Source organism: Pongo abelii, chromosome 8 (assembly GCF_028885655.2).
Source record: "Pongo abelii isolate AG06213 chromosome 8, NHGRI_mPonAbe1-v2.0_pri, whole genome shotgun sequence".
Lineage (NCBI taxonomy): Eukaryota > Metazoa > Chordata > Mammalia > Primates > Hominidae > Pongo > Pongo abelii.
Genome location: NC_071993.2, coordinates 68395337 through 68420845, shown reverse-complemented (window position 1 = coordinate 68420845; position 25509 = coordinate 68395337). Strand labels below are relative to the sequence as shown.

General features: G+C 41.5%; 1 protein-coding gene across 10 annotated transcripts in view; it reads left to right on the top strand.

The window, feature by feature from the left end:
* The window catches only part of LRMDA (leucine rich melanocyte differentiation associated), a 1127800-nt gene that overhangs the window by 185643 nt on the left and 916648 nt on the right, over positions 1 to 25509 (top strand). For 8 of the 10 annotated variants that reach the window (XR_008510802.2, XR_008510800.2, XR_008510804.2 and 5 more), the window contains one exon: positions 1 to 25509. This exon is cut by the window's left edge; it is cut by the window's right edge and continues 38893 nt beyond it. The exons of 1 other annotated variant lie outside the window; for it this stretch is intronic. The gene's annotated coding sequence lies outside the window, so the exon portion shown is untranslated. One more of the 10 variants, XR_008510803.2, reaches the window with a different exon arrangement.

The following is a 25509-nucleotide window of genomic DNA, read 5'->3' as shown; positions in this document are numbered from 1 at the left end:
TGAGCAGCAAGCTAGAAAGCAACCGATTTTGACAACATAATTTACATCTTTGTATAAAACTATTGCTGGCAGCCGAACTAATTTGTGCTGGATTAGGTTGTTTGTCTCTGCTGCTGACTAACCATGCAATCTATCAGAGGCCGTTTTCAAATATCACTTTTCAACTGTGCCCTTGAGAGGGGGAATTGATCGGGAATATACGGAGCAAAATTACTCCAATAACTTTATAGAAGAAACAATTACGGAATCATACAGATGTGAATAATTCTGAAAAGTAGAAACAAATATAATGAATTTAGCCCTGTTCCTATCTTTCATGTGCACATGAAACTTATAAATAATACAATAACATATTATTGGCTCTGTTTCTTCTCTCTTTCTGGATCTTGGTTGTCGATGACAGAATTAGGAGAAAGACTAAGGGAGGGCTCAGTGGAAAAAATTCTTGGAGATCGTATTTGAGGATTTTGAGATACAGGTTTTATGTGGGAATGTCACTTATGAGATGTTGGAGAGAATAGTTAATATACACTTATCCCTTAGAATATGTCTTTTTATCCAGGATAGGTTTTATAAGTTTTGGAGTAAAATGCTGTGATAGAGAAAAAGAGATATCAGTCAGGCAGATATATGTGTGTTACCAACATGGGTGATAAACATGGGAATGTATTTTATCACATATTTCTACATTATATTAATAATTTTACCATGCAGAAGAGGAATGGAGTCTCTCTTATGCTTTTAAGTGAATATTTTAGATGTTTCTTCCTGTCCTCGAGGGAGATCTAGGATGATAGAATAATATAAAGAGGGCAAAAGCAGGGGTTGTGGAATTCACAACTGATAACCAAGCTGGAGTTGTTTATAAAATGCCTGAGATTAGCCAGCAAACAAAAAAACCATTAAGCACCTATTATTTTAAAGCAGTAGGCACATTTTTCATCACTTTCCTCTGATAAATTTTCACTTGTGCATCCTGCTCCAGGTAATTAATTGCTTTCACTTCAGTGGAGTAATAATGCAATAAATTATGCCAGTATTTCTAGTCAGAGGATCATATTGCAGCTTCCTAACCAAGGCAGCACTAATAACAATCCAGGAGACTTGTGGGCCACGAAAAAGCCCCATTATTATAAATTGGTTATGTAAAGAGTCACAAGACCAAGTCTTCAAAATTGCTTTCAGACAGTCGGATTCAGGGAAGTTTGCACATTCATAAGTTTGGGCAGGATAGTCCTGTGGTAGAATCACATAATTAGTCTCAGCCCTGGAAGCTTTGCAGACACCAGCCACTCAGCAGTGACAGTGGGGCTGTTGCCGAGTTGGGGCAGAGCTTCAGTGGGAAGGACCTTCCTGATGGTAGTGATGCTGTGATAATAGTTAATGGTGTGTTGAGTGCTTGCTGCATACAAGCACTGTTTTCAGCACTTTACATGCACCAACTGTATTTAATTTTCATAACAACCCTGTGAGAGAGGACTATCAATATTCCCATTTTAAAGATGAGGAAACTGAGGCACAGACAGCTTAGATGACTTGTCCAACTGATAGGAGACGCAGGATTCAAATCAAGGCCATAAAGCCCGAGAGTCTGTTTCTGTCTTTTCCTATGCACTGTACTGCATCTCAGAATGAGATATTCTCATGACTCCAGGCTGATTAGAGTAGATCAGGGTAGGGTGGGGTTGGAGGGAGTCAGGGTGGTGCCACTTATTTGGTAAAAGTAATTTTGTATCCTTAGTTATTTATCTAGGTGAAAGTATCTAGTTATTTATCTTTGTTCATCTTCTCTCTCTAACCCGTAGATTTCTTGCTACAGCTTGTTAATTTCTCTTTCTAGGCTTAAAAATAACACAAATATCTGCTCATTCTCCTTTCTGTAAAATACTTCAATAGTTACTGTTCTCTCATCCTATCCTCCCACAACCTTTTCCTTCTCAAGTTCCAATTTTATGAAAAGTATAAAGGATTTTTAAAGACATCCATGTTTTTCTTTATTACATGGTGTACTTTTAACTTTTAAAGTGGAGAGAGTATTTTTTTTTGAGGGTCTCACTCTATCACCTAGGCTGCAGTGCAGTGGTATGATCATAGCTCACTGCAGCCTTGACCTCCTGGGCTCAAGTGATCCTCCTGTCTCAGCCCCCTGAGTAGCTGGAACTACAGTCATACCTGGCCATGCCTGGCTATTTTTTTTTAAATTTTAAATTTTAGTAGAGACGGGGTCTTGCTATGTTGCCCAAGCTGGTCTTGAACTCCTGGCTTCAAGTGATCCTCCCACCTTGGCCTTCCAAAGAGCTGGGATTACAGGTGTGAGCCACCACACCCGGCCAAGAGGATGCTCTATTTTAGCTACTCACCACCTACCCGTGGCACAGACATGCGTCAGCCCCACTGAGAACAGCACGCATGGTAAGATAACCAATTGTCCTTGGTTCCAGCTGCTCATGGAATGACAGCCCCACATCATTCCTCTCCACAATCCTTTGACAAGCCAGAGGTTTTCTTGCTGCCTTTACTTTTGAGTGGTTTTTTGTGCTGGTCAGGGGTAGGGGGCAAATAAATTGTGCTCTAGCAGAGAACCTGGGGCTGACAGATCAAGTAGGGGTGGAACCAGGAGAGGGAGACTATGAATTGAGGAAGAAGAGAAGAACTGCTCTTCTTTGACCTCAGGCTGGGGTGACAAGTGTCTTACCAAGTTGCTAGGGAGGGGAAGGTCCTCTTGGAGAGTGTTTAAGGAATAGGGTGAGTAGGCTTCATGGAGATTTGGATGTTTTCGTATTAATTCCTGTTCCAATGACAAGTCCTAAAATCTACCATTTGGCAGGTTACAGTGCAAACAGGGAAGTAGAGAACATGCCACTGTCCACAGCTTTCCCTGGGTACCCACAGTGAGGGAAAAACATACAGTTGTTTATGTGACAGCAAAGCCATCTTCTGCCTGTATGGCCTGGTGGTTGCTGGGCTATGCTGACTGACAGAGAAGTGGACAGGCTAAGGTTGGAGGGTCACTCTTCTGTGTTGGTGATAGCACCCCTGTCTGGTTTTCTACAGCCCCATCTTGGGTGGACGTTCTAGTTGTTGCTCCAGCCATCGGGCTTTGACACTAATTTACTACCACTAGTGCTGTGCTGTTCCTTGTGCTGAGGCGATGGTTGCCTAATGACGGGATGCTTCATTTATTGATCCCACCTGCTGAGCCCTCCCTGGAGGAATGGCTGCATTGGTTCATGCCATAGTAGTCAAAGACTATTTTAGGGTTTGGCCTGACAGATGGCCAGTGCTTACCCTTGCAAACAAGCTCTCTCATCTGAAGTAGTGACCTATCAGTTGAGCTTGTATTTTATTTTCTATGTCTTTTACCTACCAGTGAGGTCTAAAATTCAACTTCAAATAGTTATTTACACATATTAGTTTTCAGACACACAATGTGATTTTTTATAGTATTTGTGAGCCAGGGGTTGAATTTCCTGAACAAAGTGGGGAAGGGGGTGGAAGGAAGAGGGATTTTCCTTGGAAGCTGTCTCCTCTATAACAGTTTTCCAGTGTTCTTCTGTTCTCCAGATATTTGAAGATATGGAAAAAGATCATTTTTAGAAAAGATCATAGGTCTTTAAAGAGATGACTTATGGCAGCTTTGCTTCATGTTTGGGACTGATGGAAAGTCAGGAGTGGAGAAGGTTTGGGCCACAGATGGGATTGATGAGTCTGGCTGTTCAAACACAGTCCATACAGACTCCACAGAAGGTCAGTGAGACAAAAGGCAGAGGGCCTCAGTTACTGCTGTGGGCAATACTCAATCAAAAGCAAGAGTGGAGAGCATAGCAGACAGTCTACCACAATGCTTGGATCTCACTACCAACAGAAATCTACCTCCACTACAGGAGAAGAAAATCGCCATCTCTGAAGCCCCGGGCACCTGCTATGGGCTTGCTTCCAATCTGGGGAAGATATGAACACTACATTGGGAGATTTCAGATGTATTCAAGACCCAGAAAAGATATGTAGACTTTTCATGTAGTAACAGTAAAGGCTTTGTAAATATGTATCTTTTAAATCACAAAAATAATCATGTTTGCAATTGCTTGTTTGATTCTCTGTCTCTATTTGCTTTCACTGACTGGGCAGGGATCCTGTCTGTCTTGGTCAACATATCTCCAGCATCCTGGATGGTGCTTAGCCAGTGGTTAGCCCTCAGTAATATTCTTCAGTGGAAGAAGAGCCATTGTTAAAATTTGGAAAATATATCTGAGTACAAAGAAGACAGTAAAACATCATCCATAATCAGACTACGCTGAGTTGACTGCTGTTATAGATTTTCCTATGTATCTTTCCAATCTTTTTTTCTGTGTATTTCCCTACACCTACAACTACTAATACTGAGAACTACATTGTCCACTCTCAGAGTAGGATGATAGTGCATAAAGTTTTAACTCTTCTGTTTGTCAAATTTATAAAATTCCTTGGCAAATGGCAACACAACATGATGGACACTGGTCTGTGACTTGAGCTTTATATTATGAAAAATACTAAGTTTGAGGGTGGAAGGTGTAGAAAAGATAATAAGATTTCATTCTCTCCTTTTTATATCGTTCCTTTGAATCACAGAACAATTACACTACATTTTCTGCTGGTTTATGTGCTATTCATTTTCCAGCTCTGAACCTGATTGCACTGAGGATCAAATGTACTTCACAGTGAAGATAGGAATATGATTTGGAGAAGAAAGAGATGTGAGGTATTGCCCAGACTAATAATGCAAACTATCGAAACAATTCAGTCCTTTTCATAAAAGTCTCCACAGCTTGGTTCTGCTTGCTGGAAGCCCAGCAAACATTAGTGGAATGCTTGTGCTCCCTTCTGCAAGCAAAAGCCAGGGGTCCCCCAGCACTGTTAGCTTCTGACAGCCGGCACAACCAGACCTCTAGCATACTCACCCATTAGAACTGCTGTCTCTCCTCAGTGGGGCTGGCCATGCATGTGCCACTGGTTTCCAAAAGTCCACCTAAGTAATGCTGAGAAGGTGCAGGCTGGGGCACTTGCCTTTCACACTGCTTCATGGCATCACTGCCTTAGAGCCCCCAAGAAAGCCAGCAGCCTCCTCATTGCCCAAATAGCCACGGTCCCCAAGATGGGTTAAATCCCTCTAGTAGCATTTTTAATGTCTCCCCTTCTTCAGGGCTTCACTGCTTTTCCAGACGAGTAACCCAAACCTGTAAGTGAGAAGCCTTTTGCCTCTTTTCTTGCTCTTGTTAGAGCCGGCCACAGAGCACTCAGTTACCTCGCTGTGACTCCCCAGATACTGCCCTGGGGCAGAGACCTCCTCTCATCTGAGAAGAAAAGCTGGGAGGTTGACTTAGCGTTCAGTATGAAAAAGGCCTTGCAGTTATCATCTTCATCTAGTTAGGAAGAAATGGTGGGTAAGTGAAGCTGGAAATTTTCTATTAATATAAATGATGAGTTGTAGGTTTTCTTTCCCCAGTCTTTTCTTTTTTCTTTCTCTTCCTCCTCCTCCCCTTCTCCTTTCTGGATTTAAGAAAGGGTCCTCAACTTTGTAATTTTAAAACATGTTCTGCTACACATGTCATTGCTCTTTCTAATAGGATCTGCCAGAATCGCTGTGTGCAGAGCCCTGCATTTTCACGTTATTATCTCATTGTCTATCCCGAGTGTTATAGCCTCACAACGACTTCCTAACTAATCAGCTATTTCAACTTTCATTCCATAAGCTTTATGTCTGAGTGTAATTAAATGAGCATTAAGTCCTTTTTTTTTTTTTTACTAGCAAAGCCTGAAAGTTCTGATATTACAGTAATAAGTGTGAAGTGAATTTTGAATGGCATTTATATCCGTTCATGGGCTCTAAATGTTTGATTTGCATAACTAGTTAAAATGATATCAGAGCAGCATATTGATTTAATTCCATCTCAGAAAACTGTTAATTAATAATGATAATAAATGTGTCAGTCCTTTATTATCTGCTTTGAATTGGTGATGATAGCTATATTAATACCACTTCAGTAATAGACCTCTGCTGGCTATTGTTGGCAAAACTTTCAAGGCCTGAATCATCTGCAATCAGAATTTAGAAAATTTATTGCAGATCAGTTTTAAAAAGAACAGCCATTCCATCATATATGTAATTTTATTAACACCTACATTTTAATTTAACATTTTATTTACATAAATCATCATGATCAGAAACTTTAGGAGCCTTTTAAACAAAGGCACTTTTTCATTTTTATATCCCAAGTTAAAAGTTGCCTGATGGAAGGCCTGGGCCTGGGGTGATCCCTTCTCGTGGAGTTGGCAGACCCACGGCCCTCCTGCTGCATTTTCCTCCTGGCTGGGTGGGCCACTCTCTGGCTCTCATTGTTAAGGCAGAATTAGCTGGTTCTGTTGCAATGCCCAAGGGCTTGTATTTGTGTGGGAATGGTGTGATTGCAGAAAGCAGGACCATCCCCCGCTTCCCGCTCCACTCTTTGAAGGACTTCCATAGTTTCGGAGGCCAGTCTTCGCTGGTTTTTGCGGGCAATGCAAATACCAAGATGGCCTCTCCATCGTTGAGTTTCTGGCAAGCAAGCATAATATAAATGTCTGTCTTGCAGTTTCTAGGCATTTCCCCAGACTGAGAGCTCCAGGGCCTGGTAGTGCCAGGTTTCCAGAAGGGATATTAGAATCCCAAGAAGAAATCTTCTATGAGGCTCTCAGAGGCTTAATCTCCATCATACTCAGTAGCCATGACTTGATGAATGTGTGTTGAAAATTTCCAAATCTCTCTCTCAGCTTTGTTTATCTACGAAATGGGTGACTGGTTAGATTAAATGAGATTTCATAAACATACATATATATCACAAGGCATAGCATTCAAAAGACATTTAATGATTGGCAGTCTTCTCTTCATTTCTCTTAAGGTGTAAGCAGACATTTAACTATCCCTTTCCATCCACAGACTGAATAAAGACTTGGGCAGCCTTAATTCTTGGAATCAGCAGCTTTTCTAACTGTTGATTCTAGAAAAAGGAGCTGAAGAACTTGCCACTTTCCCCATCCGGAGTTTGCCCTGGGCCTGGCTATGTGGATATAAACATGGTCTGTTTACTTGGGGCCTGCTTCCCTCCTCGTCCCTCATGTTTCGTTCACATTCATGGCTATCAATGGCTGTGACTTATTTGGAATCTGTGTGAGATCTGCTTCTTTCTTCTCCTGCCCCAGAGCCAGGCCTGAACTTGCCTTTACCTTGTGACTTTCCTGCTGACTTCTTAGGAAGGAGATTTCTAGCTGTGATCCCATGTTTCCACAGAATGTTCTCATTGATTGTCACTGACTATGGCCCAGAGAGTTTTTAATATGCCCAAGACTTCGTACTCCTCACCCTAAGTCCTGTATCCCTTCTACCTCCCCTGCTGCTCTACTCAGGTAGCTTGTGGGACCTTATTGCAGCCACCTGGAGAAAAGAACCCCAGCTTCTTTTGCAGTTTCTCCATCTTTTGCAGTTTCTGCTCATGAGTCCCCTTCTAATGTCCAGGCAGTGAACCTCACTGCATCCCCTTCTCCTACCCAACATGTTGTCAGGAATAGAGTGCTTTGGCCATAAGATCAACTCCCCAAATCTCCCTTAGTGTGATCTTATTATTGGTCCTTTCCATTTTTGATGGGGGGAAAAAACCCTCACATCCTTTGTGTGAACCTGTGATGGATTAGCACAGCTTGGAAGGAGTGTTGCTTTCCAAACTCCTGTGGGTGTGTCTCCAGCTGAACGTTCCTCTCCTGACTTTGATTTCTGTCTTGGTGAGTCGGGGTGTAATTCGCCTTGACATTGCTGGCCATCAGCGCCACAGTGAAGTGGGCCTTCTTTGACTCAAAGTGACAGCTCTTGGCCCCTGTGACATTGTTTCCATAGATTTGCAATGAAACAGTTTTATATTTTTCAAAATAGAGTGATCTCCTATGACTGGCATTGATGTGGTTTTCGCCATGGTCTTCTGGAGGGTAAAGCTGTTTCCATTGACCCACCCTAAATTGATTCCCTTATTCTGGCATCTGGACACATTGCTCTTAGGCTGCCTGGGATGAAGATTTTGTTTGTTTGGTTATTTTTAAAATCAGTGTTGGATGTCATAATGTGTTCTGTCCTTGTATGGATCCTTTCCCTATTATTTTGTTGGCTTCTAATATTCCCAGACATTGGCTGTGCTTCTGGCAACCTTTATACTTCTGCTCTTCTACATCGCATAGCAGACAGCATCCCAGAGAAGAGTCAGCTTGGTACCATCCCCTGGGAGCTTGGTTACTCTAGTGCCTTTCCACAGAGAGAATTTGAGATATAGTCAGAGGGATATCAGCCTTTTAAACTTTTGTCTATGATGTGGAAATCTTTGGAAAGATGATTAGGGAAAGATATTGGGCTGCCCATTGGAGGTCCTTACTTTTCAGAGAGGCTTAAATTACAATCTGGTTGTTCTCAGCATTTTCTAAAAATGCTTGGAGGCAGATGAAGATGTCTCATCATCCCATCTAAAAAGAAAAGAATTTTGTGATATCTCTTTTTTCTTTTTTTCCTTGAAGGCTCTAACCTTTGGACTTTGAAATTTACCACCTTAAGTTAGCCAAGATTGAGTATCAGGGATGGCTTTCCTAATAAACTCTTAGACTTATTAGAAAGTATAGCATTTAGAGAAATATTTTAATATTTTATCTAAGCTTGCAACTCTCAGACTCTCACCTGAGTTATATGCTAAAATGTGCTGGGGATTAAAAAAATATCAGATTTTCTTTTTTTCCCTGATATGTGTCTTGTGGAGAGGGAACCATGCTGACTTTGTATCAAGTGTAGGGAGAGCCTGTGTCTTTTCTGATGCAGAATGGCTGAACATGTCCCTAAAGAGTGAGGTTAGTTTTTTTGTTTAGTTCAGTTTTTTTTTTTTTTTTTTTTGTCCCCCAAGAGTCTTTCCCCCAGTGTTCAGAGCCAGGCAGCCACGTCTGCCCCAAGATGTCTGGTCTGGGCTTTTGCCTTGTCATTGACTTTGCTGAGAGGATTTTCTCAACAACTCCACACAAGTGTTTCTGACAGTGGCTCCTCCCTGTGGGTTAAGGGAGGGGGTCCCGGGGGAGCAGACTCCTGGCAGAAGATTGTGGGGAGAGCTTGAGCATGTGTTTGAGAGGAGATGGGATGTCAGGCTCAGGAAGCTTCTCTGGAGCTGTCTCCCAAGGCATTGAGAGTATTTACATATAGTCTGGAAAAAAATTAAGACCAAACTTCGCAAAGTGACGGCTTTTCTTTTCACAGCCTTTGTGCGCACATTCTTTTAGATCCTGGCCTGGTTCTTTCTCTCTAGTGGCCACAAACCTTATGGCATAACTTTCTAAATGGGGAGAAGAATGTCCAATTTAGAGCCTGCACTTAGAAACCTGGGAATGGTTGGTTTGTGAATTTTGGTGGCAGTGAGTAACCCATTGTGTAAGTGAAGATGTTGTTACTGCAGAAGAAGCTGAGTTTAAACATCCTCTTTGATAGTGTTTGTGTGAATTTGAGTGTACTTTTCTCCACTCCCTGTGTGGGTTTGTATTCTTTAGCCCCAGCTGTTTGTGATAATTCACTGTCAAATACATAATTAACAATTTTGTAAGTCAAGTTTAGTGATGTTTTTACATTCATGCACTGAATGTCTTTTCTGTCTTAAGCCAGTTCCATCTTTTTAATTTAATGTCCTTCCAGCCCCAGCCCCGAAGAAAACCTGTTTCCAGAAAATTTGTCATTCTAATATCTTTCTAAAGAGGTAACTGTATCAAAGTGGACTTGGGAAACTGTATCAAAGTGGATTTGAGAATACAGATGTGGATTGTGGTGTGGAATTGCTTTGGAATTCAAAGCTGGTTGTGTAGACTGAGTTGATGATGGATCCAGTTGTAAATAATTTTTTTGCAACAGATGATGTCAGTGACAGTTTTATAACTGGGATTACAGTAGACTAGAATAAGTTGTTGGAATATGGGTGAGAAAGCAAGTCAGAACCAAGTGTTTAGTCAATAAAATAAAACCAAAGAGTTAAAAAATTAAGGAATATCTATTTACGTGTTTTATTTGGAAGCACACATTATAGTGGCTTCACCCACAGTGTGCCGTTTTAAGCATTCATTCTAACTTTCTGATCTTGGGAAATTTATTAATATAAACAATTGCTTAGGGTCAAAGGAGAAAACCAAATTATCTTAAGGGAATTCAAAATTCATTTCTGATAAAATATCCCAGTAAACTAGCACTGGAGACTTAACACGATACAGACTCTTTACCTCAAATCAAAAGCAGACATCTTCTTTAGTGGCCCTATATTAGAGAAAGTCAGGGTGGAGATAAGGGTGGCCATGTCCATTATGATTTAAATTCAGTACTTTCTTAATTTTGGAAGATCTTGCCTAGAGTTTATTGGTGCCTTTTGTGATGAATCTGACCATTAAGCATTCTGTTTTCTCCTGCGCTATGTTTACAATTTTAAAAAATTAGTTGCTAACCTTTAATGAACTGGAGGTTTCACCTGCCTCCCCCCAAAATCCTTATCTCTGACTTCTTTTGAAGATCTGGGAAGATGAGCTCTTTCTCCTGAGGGTAACCTCAGAACACAGTGGCAGCTGCTGCCTCTAGACACAGAGTGGCATTCCCCAGGTGACCAGTCTTCACCTGGCTCAATTCACTTTGTATGTTACCGCCCGCCCCAGTGGGCATTTGAGTTTGCGATCCCTGCCTCAGCTAATGCAGTAAGATAAGAAATTGAAAACAGAGGTATAAGTAACGAAAAGGAGGAGATAAACATAGCATTATTTTTGAGTGAACTCATTGCTAATCTGGAAAATCCAACCAAATCAACTCAAAAACTATTAAATCAATTAGTTATATAAAGTAGTTAAAATACAGAAAAATTCATATAGCAAACAAAAATGGAGGGGAGGGGTGGATATGTCTCATTTCCGATTAACACTAACAACAAATACCTACAAATTAAGAAGAAAGAATGGGGGATTTATATGAGGAAAACTATAAAACATTACTGAAAAGGTAAAAAAAGACGAATAAAGGATGAAAACAACCATATTCCCAAATAGTCCAAATTTATCAGGTTGAAATCCCATGAAAAGGTAGCCTTCCCATCTCTAAAGGGTCCATGAAATTCCTTGGCGCTGAGTGTCTGGAAGCAGGATTTGGCCTTTTGTATAGTATGATGGCCTTGTTTTCTCCCTTCCCTCTATTTAATGACTTTCGAGGAGTTGAAGCCATTGGTTGCTGGGTGGTTTCTATTTTCAAAGTCTTTCAGTTTCTGGAGAAATTTGAGTCTGTCTGTTCCCCCAAAATGGAATTCAAGATTCTGGCCTTAAAAACATGTACCAGGAGGCCTAATTTCTGTCCATAATTAGGGCCACAACTATCATTCACAAGGGAAAGAGATGAAGGATGGGCCCAAAGTGGAATGTTTCTGGTTCTACAATTACAGGTATTGATGAAAAAAGATGCATTTGATTTGAAGGATGAAAAGAATTGGTTGTTATTGACATTTAAAAGGATGCCCACGCTTATTTTCCTGATTACATTGTTTGTACAGAGGCTCCTACCCCTGCATGTTATGTTATCAAGTTCACGTTTTTCCTTGCTATTTTTTTTTTTTTAAATGATTGGTCTGCATTGCCTGTATTTTCTAAGAAACCCATGGGTTGTGGTTGTGGGCTCGTAATGTGCTCTGTTTACTCGTTTTTGAGTAGCCATGTCCAAAGTCTCAATGGTTAGAGCTGGAGTGGGAAGTACTTGTGCTTGAGATTTGTACAATTGTGCTACAGAAACCATCTTATTTAAGAAGTTCAAGGTCCATAGAACTTAAGATTTTGTATCTGAACCAAATAAAATTTTAATATATTTCTATTGATTAATCCTATGCAAATGTTTAAGTAATTCAGTGAGGATTTCTTTTGCATCCATCTACCTATCCACATATGTACCTATGTGTAGGTACAGGAAAAAGAGTTGAAGGAAGTACATCAGTTATTCCTGGAAAGAAATATTGCATGGAACTTTCCTGCATAAGCTTTATATTCAGACCCGAATTCAAATCCTGATGCTGTCATTTAGGAGTGGTGTGGCAATTTGACCTTCAACAAATTACCTAGCCACTTTATTTATTTTCTTTTTTAAATTTTCCTTTTCATTTTTAAAATCATGTAATCTTGTTCCTTTTAATACCTAGCCACTTTAAGTCTCAGTTTCCGATGCCAAACAATAGTGAGGATTAAATTAGAGAATAAGGTAATGCATTTAGCACAATGCTGGTATATGCTAAGCTCTCAGTAAAATATTAGCTATTGATATCATTATCATTACTTGGGCAACAGGATTATAGGTGATTTTAATTGACTTTTTTCATTTTTTTCATGAGATGTATTATTTATAAAATAAGAAATAATAAAAAATTAAGCTTTTTTGATGAATTATACATAGAATTTTCTAAATTGATATAGAGTGATATTCTTAATTCATTAGGTGATAAAAATCCAGTAAAGGCCATCAGCCCTGCTGTATTTCTGGGTGAGAACCCAGTGTCGTGAACAGCCTTCATTCCACCTGCAGTTTAGCTACTCTTAAGAATTCACCCTCTGTGGAGTCCACCTGGGGCCGGGAGACCTCTTCTTTTTCTTCTAAGACCAGAATTGGCAAATACTTTTTTTTTTTTTTAACTTGTTTATTGGGTATCCATCACACATCTAGGCAATCTGAAAGAAACAAAAACAGAAAACAACCAACCAACCAAAAGCAGTTAACTGAAGGGAAAGTGTCTATCTAACCTATTGAACACTTACAATATGCCACCTTTTAGTTTTATGCGCATTGACTCATTTACTTTTCACATGTAGGAATTATTATGCCTACTCTATTGGAGGAGACAATTAAGCAATTTGAGGTTCTACAGAAACTGGTAGAGTGGAGATTTGAACTTGGGTCTCTCTGACTTTGAAGCTTGTAAGGTTAATTGATAGACTTTACAGTTTCTCTTTTGGTGTTGCGTCATGACTTACATTGATTCCGTTCACCTTTGTGTGTGACTGTGAACTGTTTGTAGCCAGTTCTGTTCTGATTGGTCCAGGTCTGTGCCTTGTCCATTAAATACTGTGAATATTACCTGTGGTCAGGGAAAGTTGTGCTGTTGCAGGAAGGCAGATGTGCTTTATTTGGGAGCTATTGACAGTACATACATAGAAAAATGGAGGCAGAGACAGAGAGGGGGAGGGAGGAGGCGGAGGAAGATGAGTAGATGAGCAGCAGATGAGTAGAGAGAAGGGGTATGGAGTGGAGGGAGACATGGGGAGCATCATTTGCTCCAGGAGACTAATCTCTTACTGGCTGTCCTCTTGGAAAACACGTGTAGCATGTATCGTGTAGCTGTGTAGTTTTCTCAGAAAGCTGCACCAAGATCCTGAGCTATGGAGATGCTTAGCCTTCCTTGGAAAATGTTGAGAAGGAAAAATTTGAACCACTCGGTTCCTAAGCTTTCAGAGAACACAGGTCTTTTTAGGATTATTTTACATCGATCACGGGAGTGTCTGTCACACGTTGATTTCTCCCTCCCCTCTGGGTCTCAGCTGTCTTCCTAATAGGCAGCTGCCTGGAGTGGAATGTGGCATTGTTAACTATAAGGGGCGACTGGCCTGTCAGCCCGGCTGGCAGGAACCTGGACGCTGGAGGCGCCTGACAGCAACCCCATTTGCATGGTGTGCAGAGAGCACCTGAATCCTGTCTCATTAAGTGTTACCCCTAAACACCAGCAGCACTGACAAACAGCCAGAGACCCTCAAATAACTCCCTTTAGGTCTCATCCTTCATGAGGACAGCATCATGGGGTGGTCGTTTTCAAATCTTTTTTTTTTCTCTTTATTTTAACCTTTGAAACTATTTTTCCAAGTAAGATTTCTTCTACAGAGCCCCAATACAGGATACAGACCAAAGAAAAGATGCTCTGGCTAAAGAATGGGGTGGAAAGCTCGAATCCCAACTGCTTCAGAGAGTGTCTCCATGGAATCCTCAGGTTCCTAGGAACACGGTTTGAGAATCTACAGTTGATGGCAGAAGGCAGGTTTTCAGTGGTGTGGGATTTATCATCTTGGTTTTTCCTGTTTTAACTGAGTGACTGCTGGAGTTTGCTTCCCAGGTTTCTTTCTCAAGTGGCTTTCAGAGCAATAGGCAAAAGGTTGAGAATAGCATCAAAAATTAAACCAAGTCCTACTGCAAGCCAATTTGTAAAAAGTGTGTTCCAAACGGCTTTGGGGAAGAGGATGTGACACTGTGTAATGACTTCTTGGAAAATTTGTTACTTTGTCCCCTTTCTGTGTCTCCTTTCTTACTTCTCTCGCTCTGCTTCCCCCACCCATTCCTGATTTGATGAAACCGTTTGTGATGTCCAGCATATATTTTGCTGCACACTGTGTGTTGTTGTACTTTAGCAATTTATAACTATGATCAATGTTGTGACCTTAGGGAAATTGCTTATATAATTATAGAAAGTTTACAGTCGTAAGACAAGGAATGGGGAAAATATATCACTGTAAAATATAAATATGTTTAAATTACATTTAGGATTTGGAATAGTTCCTTGCTTGTGTTTTACAGAGTAATCTGTGATTTAAATCAGGTTTAGTTGTGTTTTTCCCCCCTAAATTGGGTATTATAAATCAAGAGTAGATGCTGGATATAGCACACAAGAGGATTTCTTATACATTTTAATGTTGCATAAGTAAGAAATACCAGTAGTTCAGCAGTAAAATTGCAAATGTAAGCAAAAGTGAAGATTTTTCCAAATTTAACTAGGTTGCATTTGTTTAGTAAACTCCAGCAATAATTTACTGTTTTATTACGTTTGCCTTTGAGATCTAGGCTGACTTTTTTGTTCCCTTTCTTAAGAAAGAAAAGGGAGCTACATTACTATAATTGCTCAGAGCTAGAGAAAACCATGAGAGTACCACTTTGCTTTCCCCACCTGTGATACATAAACTTAAAAATGTAGGGAAGATAGGATTCTTCTTCAGATTAAATGTATTTGTGGGTATATCAGTCACCCAAACAAGGCATTTTTTTGGTTGGGTCAGACTTTCCATTTGTGCCGTTTGTGGCAAGGCTAAGTGTTTTTGTGCAAAAAGTAGTAGAATGTGTTAGACCCGGTTTTACAAGTGTAAGCAGAGGCAGGTCTGCTGGTAAGGGTGGAGATGAGGGAAGCGGAGCCGAAACAGTTTGGCTGTGAATGGGCACATGTCTTTCTTCAGATTCTTTTGGGGTCTCTGGAAGACAGGTAGGCTTCATTCGAGATCAGTCTCTATTATGGCAAACGGGTGAATTTCATTAGACTTAGACATGTTGAGTGCTCCAGAACCAGTGTTGGCACTGTGAGAAGTTGGGCAGAGGGAAGGTCTCTCATTCAGCCGTGTGGCTTGACGTGCTGTGCTCCTGAAGCGGCTGATTGTCTCCCACCAGCCCCCTCCCGCCCTGTGCTTCAGATGGTTAACAGGGACCCCGGCTTGGTTTAACTGAGGTTTGAGAGAAGTGAACTCTGGGATTGGGTTGGATGATGTTGATTAATAGGAGTGAGAGGGTGAGAGACTCCAGGGCCAAGCAGTAGGTCCATCTTGGTGGCATCTGATGTTGATTGGCTTTGTCCTGCACGGCTGCGCTCGGAGAGCGGACATTAAGATTAAGTGATGCTGTCGTGTTGAGGAGCACGGCACTGCATCATTCTGGGAAGAGACAGCTGGGGTGGTTAATCCTTCATCACCAAGGGAGCACTGCCAGCAGAAAGATATACAGCCAAAGATAACCCTCCATAACTTGTGCTAAAGATCAGAAAACTTTGAATTCACATCCATCTGCTTAGTCTGGGGTGAAGATGAAAGATAGGCAGAATAGGAAATAAAAAACTCCTGAGGGATTAATCTTAGGCACGGTATGTAGCCCACAGAGTGAGCAGGCAGGAGAGAAACTTTTACATGGCGTTTAAAGGGAATTAAATGCACCTGGTTTCATAGCAGCATTTTTAAAGTAAAATTAAATGGTACACAGTCTGATTTTTTTGTTGCATTGCCATCATTTTCACCCCAAGATGCTGTTTCCCCCCATTAGGCAGGTAGATGTTTTTCTTTCTAAGGAGGTACTCTTAAATCTGCATTTATGGACAATGAACAGTGGATGCAGATAGGAACACTGGAAATACTAATCAGCAGACAGAAGAGCATTTTGCTTTCTCCCCTCCCTTTGTGATTTTAGCAGGATATTCACAAAGTCTGACTGTGTGTCTGCATTCTGTGTATCTGTGTCTGAGTTTAGATCTGAAATTCTCTTGCTGTGAATATTTCTCAACAGCTGCAATGATTTTCTATATCACGTGTAATCAAATTATGCATTGTTGCCATACCAAAGTGATGTGCAGGGGGGAAAATAAATCAGGGAGGGAAATAAATTAGAGGCCCCTCTCCCATCTTCACCCTCTGCATTCCCACAGCAGTCAGGCTGGGGAGTGTCTGTTGCAAGGTGAAAATTCTGGGGAGAGCAGAGCTATAGGCTCTGTCCTCAGCTGACTTTCTATGTTGAGTTCAAGGGGAAGCTTTATTTATTTATTTTTTTTAAAAACAAAACAAAACAAAACAAAAACCCTTCAAGTGATATTTTATGTTTCTTTCCCCCATGCCAGTTTGGTATTTGAGAGTCTGAGTGGGGGATTCTCAGTTTGGGGCCTGGGCCACTTGCATTGATGTGCTGAGATGCAAGATTCTTCTGCCAGCTTCCGCATTACTTGGGCTTTACTACACTCCACCTGTGATCGCAGGGCCCTGGTGAAGAGGATGACAACAGTAGGATACACCACTGTTAAGACACACAAGGAAGTAGAGGTGGAAAAACACTTTATGGAGAGTCAGAGACCTGGGTTTAAGTTCCTGCCAAGCTCTGTGAACTTGAGCTCTGTGTCATTTTATCTCTATGAGTGTGTTACAAATGAGAAAACTAAGATTGAAAGAGATGAAGTGACTTGCTTAAGGGAGGAGAAAGGGCCAGTGCACCCTTGGGAGGTTAAAAAGAGAATAACAGATGAAATTCTGTATTTTTGGTTAGACGATGAGAGGAGGAGCCATCGGTCCTCCTCTGCTGTACTATGAAAGTCTTCCTACAGAAGGTGTATCTGTGTGGTGAGCTGTCCAGGATGGTCCTGATTTTGAAAATTCAAATAATACATTAATATGTGTATATGTTAATATATAATATATATACAGATATTATTGAAGTTTATAGTTTTGGTTTTTATTTTTAATAAAGATAGTTCATTAAATAATGGTTAAATGTGATTTAATAATTATTATTTTTAAAGACAGAGTCTCACTGTCACTCAGGCTGGAGTGCAGTGGTGCAATCACAACTCAATGCAGCCTCGACCTCCTGAGGCTACATTTGTTTAAAAATTTTTTTTTGTATTTTTTTGTGGAGACAGGATTTTGTCATGTTGCCTAGGCTGGTCTGGAATTCCTGGGCTCAAGCTGTCTTCCTGCCCTGGCCTTCCAAAATGCTCAGATTACAGGTGTGAGCCAAAAAAGGCCTTGCCATAATTTAAATAGATTTGGTAGATTTCATTTAAATAAATCTACCAAAAAGATAAATATCCAACTTAGGAGGCTGAGGTGGGAGAATTACTTAGCCTAGGAATTTGAGTCCAGCTTAGGCAACATAGCAAGATCCTTATCTCTTAAAAAAAGAAGAAAGATAAATATTCTTTGTCAGACCATGAAGTTTAATTTTGGATCTGGAAATAAGTTATGATAAATGTGCAGAGAAAGTGTATTGTACTCCTAACTCCTCACATAGCAAACATGGGGTGGATGATATTCTCAATCACTAAGAAGCAGCTCATCCAAGAGTCTCTTTCCTTCAAAGACCATTACGTTGGGTTCTGTTGGCTAAGAAGGGGGTAAAGAAACAGATTCTTTGCAGATTCATGAACAGGGTGGATCTGAAAGTTTATCATGGTGTGAGGGTCACGTGGAAAGATACGAAAAGAAGAAAAGGCTCAGCTGTAAGATGTAGTGGTCTTCATCTGTTTGAGCCTCAGTCTCAAGTCCTAAGTCTGCTAAGCATGGACGTTTCCCTGCTGGTTCCACAGTGAGTATCCAGACTTGAGTCCCTGACTTAAATGTCCAGAGGAACAAACTGGGGGATTGTTGATACTCTCCAAGCTGGAAGTAAAGTGGAATTTGTGGGAGATGTGATATAAGGGCCTCCGTTTGTGGTAGTGATTGCTTTTCAGGGAATTTTATACTTGGGAACAAATCATCGGGCCAGTGAATGTCAGTGACTGTTGGGTAGTGAATATATTTTCTGTTTGGATCCCCCAAATACCCAAATTTGCTGTTTCTGGTCACTGTAGGGTTAGCTCTTGGATGGTCTTTTGGGAGGTTTTCCCAGTCTGAAGGGCAGTGGAAACCTCTGCTGATTCCCTATGCAGCAGATGAATTTTTGGCTAAAATTGTCTTAGTTCCTGCCTTATTTACTGGTATAGCAAGTTGGTGTATGTGGCATAGGTACACCTTGCTTTATGTGAAAGTCACACCAGAAGGGCAGTAAAGGGGAAACAGTGCTAACTCTGGAGTTAGCAGACCCAGGCTCTGGTTCTCACATGGCCTTTGCTCCCTCAGGCTTCCTAGTGTTCCCATGATCTTTTGCTGAATTACTTCAAAATCTAGGTGTTTGAAACAAGCATGTCATAAGCACATGTGTTGTATGGGTCAGGAATTTGGAGAGGCCACAGTGGAGTGGCTTGTCTCTGGTCCACAAGCTTGGACCTGGGCTGGAAGGACTCAAAGACTGAAGATGAGTTGATGCTAAGGGCTGGGATTATCTGAAATGTCTCTCCGTGGGCTTGGCTTCCTTACAGCATGGCCACCTCAGCACGGTAGGACTTTTTAAAACATTAAATTTTTTTTTTTGACAATTTCTCTTAACACTTTTTTTTAAACTTTGTTAAAACTGATTTCACCCATTCATACACACATTCTGATTTCAAGAGAGTAGGTTAATTGGTTCAAGTCATTATTGTTCATGCTAACTTTGGAAGAAACTGTGTAATAAATAACTAAGAGATTGATGATGGACTCTAAATTCATTTGTTAGCAGTATGATGTTGGAAAATATAATGCAACTTCTTTAAATCTCAGTTCCTCCTTTGTAAAGTTGCGATACTCCCTATTAGAAGATCAATAAGTCCTCCTCCAGGCTCCAAGCGCAAGTGTTCCAGGGAATGAGATGGAAGCTGCATCCCTTTATGGTCCAGCCTCAGCAGTCACCTGGTGTAACTTCCCTGCACTCTGTTGGTGACAGTAATGCGAGCCTGCCTAGTTTCAAGGGAAGGACTCAGTCTACCTCCAGATAAGGAAATGGCAATGCCACATTCTAGAAGGGCATATTGCTGCGAGATGTGTGATACCCATCTTTGGAACATATGCCACATCAGATTTCTGTTCTGTGAAATGAAGAAAAATGAGTTGGGGCTGGAGTTAATTGGTAAGACCTCTTCCAACATTAGAATGATGTAATTCTTTAAAATGAAAATCCAATTTTCTTTAAAAAGTAATTTACAAAATGATGATATGCTTTTTTAGAGAGTCTTCTTTAGGATATCTTTAAATAGAGAGGTACCCTGGTACAGTAAGAAAAAAACTCTTATGCAACATGAAAGACACTGATATGAGTGATGTGAGTCCTGTATTTTTCCCCCTAAGTTATTTCAGCAGAGTTTTATGCTGATTTCTTTTTAGTGCAGCTTTATTTCTTGTGATTTAAGAATAATTAGGTGGCATGTGAATATCTCATCATGATTGCCCTGAATGTTAAGTTGGACATGAGTTAAATGTTCGAGACATGGGATTCAGGATTAGAATGTAAGCTGGAGATCTGGGAGGTGATTAGACTTTGAAATAGGACCCAGGAACACTTGTGGCTTACCCTCTTATCCAGAGACGGGGATTAAGATAGAATGGATGGTGACCCTTCTGGAAAAAGCTTTTTCCTTGCTGGGAAGAGGGGTAAATCATCACCTTTGGCAGTGGCACCGTTCTGATACCAGATACAAGGTTTGAAGGAGGATGACTGTGGGGCAGCTGCCCTCAGGAAGTCATCACAGTTAAGGAGGGAAGGGGTTAATACACTGACTAATGTTTTAGTTTACAGGCACTGGCCCTTCTCTTTGTTCTGTTTTATCATACACATTTATCACGTTCAACCTGGCAACCCAACCAAATAGCTATTTAAGTTGTAAAAATGAATCATAGCACAATTTCGTGAACTGTGTGATATAACTGAATCTAATCACATTATACAATGGGGTCTTTGCCAGCATGGTGTACCTGGTTCTGGGCTTCCTCAAAATAAGTAAATAAATAAACAGGCTTCATTAAATACAATCACAGCAGGGTGGCTGAGCTGGCTGGGTTGTGGGTCCAGGGAAGGATGCAGGCAGATGTGTCACACTGGACCCTCATGCTTTTGTGTGCTAGCTCATCCCTGAAAAGCCTGCAGATCACACTGGCCCTCTTCTATCCACTGCATGCCACCAACTGATTCTCTAGTTTGTTAAATACGTGGCTAGAGGTCCTGGAAAGGATGTAAACCTCATGAATGAGAACTGCAAAGAAGGGCTCTACCCTACTTCAATTCCACAGAATTCCAGAGCTTGCTTACTCTGTCCTAATTGAAAAAATGAATAAACACAAAGTCTCTACCTCAAGGCCCACTCTTAGGAGTGGTGTCTATTCATGTGTTCAGCCTCTTTCTGGGTGCTTTCTCTGTGTTACTTATTTTACTCTTTTTTTTTTCTTTTTCTTTTTTTTTTTTTTTGAGACAGGGTCACTGTCTCCCAGGTTAGAGTGCAATGGCACGATCTCAGCTCACTGCAACCTCCGACTCTTGGGCTCAAGTGATTCTCCTGCCTCAGTGTCCTGAGTAGCTGGGACTACAGATGTGCACCACCACGCCCGGCTAATTTTTCTATCTTTAGTGGAGAAGGAGTTTTGCCATGTTGGCCAGGCTGGTCTTGAACTCCTGAGCTCAGGTGATGTACCTGCCTCAGTCTCCCAAAGTTTTGGGATTACAGGCGTGAGCCACCGTGCATGGAAACTTATTTTACTCTTAAAGATAAATTGTGAACTGTAAGTGATACTGTCCCCATTGTTATAGATGAGGAAATGGAAGCTCAGAGAGGTCCAGTAACTGACTCGAGGTCACTCAGCTAGTAAATGTCAGGACAGAGATTTGAATTACCTTGTGGGTGGTAGAAGAGGCCAGAGAGGAGGGTGGGTTGTTGGGGGGTAGGGGCAGGAATAATCAACTGTGAATGTTGGAGCTAGAACGTGGCCTGGTGGTGGAGGTGCCAAGTGCTTTACTGCAGTTAGACTTGATGCTGTGGGTCGGGGGAACCCATGGGTTGGGAGGGTGATAGTAGCAATGCTGTGTAACAGAGTCCTGGCGGTGGAAACTTGACTTAAGGGGTGGACGCAGGCAGGAAAGACCTGCATGGAACTTGGTATCTTCTGGCAGAAGGGTAAGAAAGGCTTGGGCTGAAGCACTGGCTGGTGGAGTAGAGAGATGAGGTCAGCCTGGTGGAATATTCCTGGGGTAGAATCAGCCACTTACAAGAGAGTCTCCACTTGCCTTTCTTCCCAATACTGGTAGCCACTTGCATTTATCCTTTCCCTTCTTCTCATCCTTCTCTGTGTCCTGCCTTTTCTATTCATCTCCTCCTTTTCTTTGTGTCTCTATCTTTGTCTCCATTTCATTCTTTTCCTTGTTCCCTGTCTTGTTTTTTTTCCTGCTCCTTTCCTGCCGTGATATTTTCCTTCCTCTATCTGTACTCGTGGTCCACCCCCACCTCCATCCTCACCCCCATTCTTTCTTGGGTCTTCTCTCCCTCCCCCCACATTCTTTTCCTATGGAATAAATAAATAAATAAATAAATTTTAAAATCTGTTTTTCTGTTGGTTGTGTCAGCATGTTTTAGACTGCTGGGCTTTGCATGTTTTGCAGCTGGTTTTGATGCAGTTGTCAGATGGTGATGGATGACTATCATCATTTAAAGTGTAAAAGAAAATGCCTTGGCACAGAGAGACATGATCAACTGCCGTCTGCCAGCCTGGATAGGCGCGGCCACCATTTTCTTCTCCCTTCTTCCGCCTCCCTCTCTGCTCACACTGCCCTTGCCAGAATCTACAAAAGTCATCGTGAGCTGTGCAGCACCGGGCTCTTGCCTTCTATAATATCACTTTGGTAGTTGTCAGATCATATGAAACGTCAAAATTCATGTGGCCTCTGCGAAGAGATATATTTAGTACAGCTGCTGCATACCTACACGCTACCTCTGACACTGACATATTAGTTATGCTGTCTTTTGCAATCTGATATCTTTAAATTTGCCACCTTGTTAAGTTTTGATTAATGTGATTCCATTTCACTAAAGTAATTGGCTTGGCCTGTTGTAAAAAATAATCAGCCCCCTCTACGGAACAAATGCTAGAACATGCTAATGAGGGAGTGAGTTCGTTACGTTGATGGCGTGGACTGACAGTTATTAATGATTGTTATGATAAACAGACGAGTGCGAATTGGGATGAGTTGGGCAAAAGTGACAGTTTAAAAATAACGTATATTGGAAGGTACTAACGAAGTAATATACTGTTAGGAAAACAATCATGCAAGTTGTCAAGGAAAGAAGTGTAATTATACAGCCGTATGGGCTGCTTAGGAGGACAGGGACCTGCCTGATAATGGACACATTTTTTGTTGGCAAGAGGGAAATATGTTATGGCAGAAAGAGGTGCAGATTGATAAATTAATTGGTCCTTCTCACAGCTCGGAGAGCAAACTTGGCCGGCAGTCCCATGCAGATTAGGGAGATGGAGCTTGCCCAATGCTGCTTTTCCCCCGGACCTCCCCAGCTCTTGCTGCCAGACTTTCCTGAGGCCTTGCTTGCCTCCTCTCCTACCCTCCTTCACCAGCTGCAACAAGTCATAGGAAGTGCATCCCGAGGCAGTGTGTACAAAGTGCAACTTTGAGCTGGAACTCTTGCAGCCATGTCCAATTTTTTTTAAAACCCTAAAGACTTAAATGCTCTATTGTTACTAAAATCTTTGGCTGTGATGGAGGTAATTATGGGTGGTTTCCAGCCCCGTGAAGGAGACTCAAATAGGCTGGGGACTGTGCAGAGGGAGGTGCCAACTCCATGCTTCTAATACCAGCACATTGCTGTTAGCAGTTTGTATAATTAGCCAAGATAGAGTGGCGGTAGTGGCAGTGGTGGTATGTGTACGTAGGGGAGAAAGGGAGGCATGCTCTTGAACAAAGAGGTGAATGAGCAGAATGGGTCATGTACACCCCACTGATGTGTGCTGATGTGACAAAGAGAGAAGGCAGGTAGAAGAGGTAAGAGCTTTTTTGGTGACCCCTGTATGGGTATGGCTTCTGGGTTTGTGTCTTGGTCAAGACTGTTAATTGCATTAAAATAGTAACCAACTTGAGATAACTTAAGCATAAATAAAGGACTTATAAAGGCACTGACTTATCTCATGGAACCGAAAATCAAAGATATAGCTGGCCCTCTTGGTGACTGGGAATTGGACTTGGAGAGAGGGACCAAGGTAGCTGGTCTCTAGGTCTCTCTTAGTCTCTCTCTGGTCCCACTCCTGCCCGCTTCTGCTCTCATCCACCACCCCTACCCACACCAAACCACGAGAGTCAGGAGAGTGAAGTTCTGGAGCTCGCAGTTGTGGTTTGCCTGAAGATAGGGTATTGAAAGGAATGGTTTCCACCCTTGCCTCCAAATGCTACCAAATGCTACTTCTCAGAAGGGGAGCACAACTTCCCTTTGGGTGGCTCAGCTAGTATGGCTTAGGGATACAACAGGGAACCTGCTGATGTTCATACTGTGATACTTTGGTTTTCTCAGAACTGTTAAATCAGGATGTACATTAAGTTAAGTAATCTTCACAACCACCCTGTTAGGCAGGGGCTGTTCTCTTTATTTAACAGATGAGGATAACAAGGCTGAATGTTTGAGAACTTGCCCTAGATCATGGTGAGTGGCTAAGCTGGAGTTTTAACCAAGGTTCTGTGTCTCTGAAACCTGATGCTTCTCACTTTGCCATACTGCCTCTTGCTAGCATGGTGTGCCTTTCCCTACAACTTGGGCTGCTCAGTGGAGCAGAATTATCTGCTTGAGAATCAAAGAAAACCCGGGAAAAGTATTTTTTTCCTGTGTCCTATTTCGACTCTCTAAGTAGAGACTGTGCAGGGGGCTCTTATAGGAAATTTATTACTTGCATTCAGATTTTGTGCTGCTCCATATATGCAAATATGGACCACGCGGGCCTGGGTCCTGGTCTGCTTGGGGATGTGAGCAGAAATACAGTCTCATTATCTGGCCATCAAGCCCTACAAAGACTCTGGAGCCTCTCCGTGCAAAACATCTAGAGCAATCCTGAAATCAAAGGAAGCTGTCAATTACCTCACAGCAAACCTGACAATTAAGAAAAAAGGAAGTTTCACTTTTCTAAGTTGGAAACAGAAAGTATTTGCTCTGGGGAAGGAGCAGGTAACTAAAGTTTATTGAATGCCTAACATGTGTTAGGGATGATACCAGGACTCCCTGGTGCTCTGTCTCATTTGGGTGGTGGGCATATTCCCATATAAAAAATGAAGAAACAGATGTTCTGAGTAGTTGAAAACTCGACCTTCCGGTGCACTGGGCTATAGAATGATTGTTTCTCCTGTTACATGGGCTGTGGTCCCATGTAACCCATTGGTTTAAACCACTTTAACCATTTCAAAGTATACAGTTCAGTGGCAATAAGTACCTTCATATTGCGCAATCATCAGCACCATCCATCTGCAGAACTTTGTTCACTTTGTAAAGCTGAAACCCATTAAACAGTAACTCCCCATTCCTCCCTCCCCTTATCCCCTAGCAACCACAATTCTACTTTCTGGCTCTCTGAATTCGACTGAGCACCACTGAGTACCTCGTATGGGTGAATTATACAGTATTTGTCCTTTTGTGTCTGGCTTCTTTCACTTAGCCTATGTTCAAGGTTCATATTGTGGCATGTGTCAGAATTTTCTTCATTTTTAAGGCTGAATAATATTGCACTGTATGTATAGATCACATTTAGCTTATCTATCCATCAGTGAACAGTTGGGTTACTTCCACCTTTTGGCTATTGTGCTTTCCTAAACATGAGTGTACAGATACCTCTTCAGCACTTTGTTTTTTGAACACAACACTTGTGTATCTGTTCATATGTTGATAGGCATTTGGATTATTTCCAGTTTTTGGCTATTACAAATAATGCCACTATATGTACATACCATATTTTATCTGTTCACCCATCAGTGGAGACTTGGACCGCTTCTGTCTTTGTCTACTGTGAATAATGCTGCTGTAAACATCAGTGCACAGA